This window comes from Mus caroli, chromosome 9 (genome assembly GCF_900094665.2).
Source record: "Mus caroli chromosome 9, CAROLI_EIJ_v1.1, whole genome shotgun sequence".
In the NCBI taxonomy this organism is placed as follows: Eukaryota; Metazoa; Chordata; class Mammalia; order Rodentia; family Muridae; genus Mus; species Mus caroli.
This window is the reverse complement of record NC_034578.1, coordinates 67,379,495-67,383,347: the sequence shown is the minus strand read 5'-3', so window position 1 is coordinate 67,383,347 and position 3,853 is coordinate 67,379,495.

Here is a 3,853-nt window from a genome sequence, read left to right as displayed (position 1 = left end):
AGAGAGAGAGAAGAAGAAGAAGAAGGAGGAGGAGGAGGAGGAGGAGAAGGAGAAAAAGGAGGAGGAGAAGGAAGAAGAAGAAGGAGGAAAGAAAGAATGAAGGAAGAAGAAGAAGAAGAAGAAGAAGAAGAAGAAGAAGAAGAAGAAGAAGAAGAAGAAGAAGAAGAAGAAGAAGAAGAAGAAGAAAGAGAGACAGAGAGAGACAGAGACCTTGGTCCTCTGTGATGTCCAGTTTCAGGAAACCAGGTAGCCTAGGAGAGAGGGGACCGCAGATTCCTAAACAGTATTAGGGAGTCTGACTCCTGGTGAAGGAAAGACTGAGGAAGTAAACTCGCGGGGCTGCGCTCCCAGGGTCTGAGGAAGAAGAGTTCAGGAAGAAAAGTTCCAGAGCACAGAAAATCTTGAGATTCGGTCATCCCCATTCACGGGAATCTAGGATCCTAGAGTTGCAACGGATAGTAAAAAAAATCAAATCGTCTTGGCTAGGACGAGTTTTGCTCTTTGTTTTATTGTGGTGCATACCTACAGAGGACTATGGCCAAACCAGGAAAAGGAGCGAATGCTGATACACCCTGCAACAGAGAAGGACCCAGGAAACCTAATTATGTGAAAGAGGTTGAGGTCAAAGTTCAGGGCGAACAATTCCGTGTGTTACAGTGGTGGGTAGGGAATGCTGCAGAGAGTGGTAGATCTTGGTTGGCTGCTTGGGGCAGGTGTGGTGTGTAGAGGGACAGCTGATGGAACAATGGGCCTTTGTCTTGGGGGGGGCAGTCCAAGGATGTCCCCTGGGTACTGATGTTGGTAGTAAAGCTGACTATACCCAAAACTGCTGAATTGTGCGTTTTATAGTAAGAATCTTCTGAATTACATCAATTTTTTTAAAGATTTGTTTGTTTGTTTATTTATTTATTTATTTATTTATTTATTATATGTAAGTACACTGTAGCTGTCTTCAGACACACCAGAAGAGGGCATCAGATCTCATTACAGGTGGTTGTGAGCCACCATGTGGTTGGTTGCTGGGATTTGAACTTTGGACCTTTGGAAGAGCAGTCGGGTGCTCTTACCCACTGAGCCATCTCACCAGCCCTACATCAACTTTTTAAAGGAGCGAGAGGCACATACACGCCTCTGAGCATGCGTGCAGATGCAGTTCAGAGGACGACTTGTGGGAGCTGGTTCTCCCTCCACCATGTTGGTTTCCCGGGTTGAACTCAGGTGGTTAGGTTTGGCCGCAAGTGCCATTATCCACCGAGCCATCTCATACCAATTTGAAAGGAAATCATGTTTGAATTTTTGTGACTATTCCCCGTCCGGGCAGCAAAGAACTGAATTCCTTCCACAGGAGATAGGCCAGACACAAGACGCACAACCGAGACACACCTTGCTGACTTTATGGTCTGGCAGGAAGACAACAAGAAATGGTTGGGGGTGGCTCACCTGGAGCTGGTGAGCCTATTTGCTTTGCCAATGTGAGGCCTAGAGTTAGATCCCTAAAACCAATGTGAAAAAAATTAAGGTGCCATGGGATGTTGGGGAGGCAGAGACAGGCAGAAAAGCTTAGGATTCCCTGGCCAAGCAGCCTAGCCTACTCCGTGATTTCCAGACCAATAAGAAACTCTAATCTCAAAAACCAAAACAAAAAAGGCGGAGGCCCGAAGGGGTTGCCCAGTGGTTAAGACCGCTGGTGGTTCTTGCAGGGGCTTGGGGTTCGATTTCTTATACCTACGTGCTATTCACCATCCTTTGTCCATTTGTAATTCTGGAAGCTGAGGCAGGAGGATTGATTGCTTCAGCCCAGAAGGTCTAGCCAGCCTGGGTAAGAGTGAGACCCCATTAAGATAAAAACAAACAAAATATAACCGGCAGTAAAAAAGAAAAATGACAGGCAAGCCTTTGACACAGTAGGCGTCATGTGCCCGGATGTGGCTCCTTATGAGGCACTCCACCTTCAAAGTTGTATTAGGCATTTTAAGAACTCGGGAACAGAGATTCCCAAAGAAAAAAGCTGAGCTTACAGACAACACAAGGAACAGCAGGTTTTAGGTCCAAAATAATGACACATGCCTAAGCCATCATCCCATCCATGGGCTCTGTTTCTCTGTATCTCTCTCTCTCTGTGTCTCTCTGTCTCTCCTTCTCTCTCAACAAGACCTCTCTATATAACCCAGGCTAATCTTAAACCTCCAAACGTTCCTATATTGATACTGGGGCATAACTTACCAGTTAAATGGGATATATTGAAAACTAATAATATATTAGTTTATATATTAAAACTAGTTGTCAATTTGATTATTATTTGAGGGGTTTGGTTTGGTTTTATTTTTTGAGACAGGGTTTCTCTGTTCAGCTCTGGCTGCTCTGGAACTTGCTCGAAGACCAGGCTGGCCTCAAACTCGTAGATCTGAATTAAAAAAAAAAAAAGAAAAAAAAAAGTTTAGGGCTTAAAGAATGTAGCTAGTTCAGTTGGTACAGAACCTACCTAGCATGCACTGAGCCCTGGATTTGATTCCGAGCACATCATAAAATGTGTGAAGTGGTCCACCTCTGTTATCTCAGCGTTTGGGTTGTGGAGGGAGAAGGATTAGGAGTTTAAGGTAATCCTCAACTACATAGTGAATTTGAAGCCAGCCTGGGCTGTGTGCAAAAACAAACAAACAAACAAACAAACAAACAAACAAGCAAAGCGCTTTATTTACACTATTGTTCTCTTTTCTAGTCAAGAGGTGCTCTTAATCTAAGCATCAGGGCTTGGTTGGGAATGCCCCGCCCTCACCACCCCCCCCACCCGAGTTCATTTTCTAGATTTTGAGCAGTCAGATAACTAGACTTTTTGGTATATGAAACAAATTGTAAGATCTTAATTTTTCTGCCGTTTAAATTCCCTCCTTTGTAAAACATTCTAACGTGAGTGAGAGATAACCACACATGGAAACGGTCCACAGAGGCGATTCCCTTATCCCTCTACCCTTCCCCAAGCTCCAGGTCTGGGATTCAGATGTGGGACTCTGAAGTCAGGCAGCCCCGCCCCTGAATTGCACAGAGAGTCGTGAGTACTGTTGCATGAGCATTTGTGAAATTCCCGGGAGTGCTCAGATACCCCACCATTATCGAGGTTCCTCTCTGTCTCCTTCATGGTTGACTGAGCCTTTGTCTCTGTTTGAGTGTACAATCGACCATAACTGGTCATGTGCTCCGGCCACTACTTTCACCAAGAATCCCCTTGGGACCTCTCCACTTAGGGAGGCACAATGACAGGTTGGACCAGTGTGCTCACAGTTCTGACTTATCTAGGAGAACCATGGATTGTGCTTTTTTTCTCACGTAATTTCGGCTTCTCTGGGGCTGGGATAAGGGTCTCACTATGTCCCCAGGGCTGGCCTTGACCTGATTTCAGTCATTAGACCTGCCTCAGCCTACAAGTGAAGAAACCTACAAGCTTTAGATAAATTTGCTGATTGTGCCTTTTTTACTCTTAGATTAGTTTGAATGAGAGATTATATAGGTACTCAAGATTTTTCGCCAAATTGTGTTTTTTTTTTGTTTTTTTACTATTTTTGTGTTGTGACATAAAAAAATATCTTTTGAAATTACGTGTGTGTGTGTCTCTGTGTCTGTGTGTGTGTGTATGTGTCTGTGTGTATGTGTGTGAAAGGACAGATTTCAGGAACCTGTCCTCGCCTTCCACCATGTGGTCTCAGGGATAGAACTCAGGTTGTCCAACTTAGCAACAGATGCCTTTATCCATTGAAGTGTTGTGTCTGTCTGTCCACAAATTATGTTTCTTAAAAATCCTTATCTTTGGGGCTGGAGAGATGGCCCAGCAGTTAAGAATGTTTCCTGCTTTTTCCAG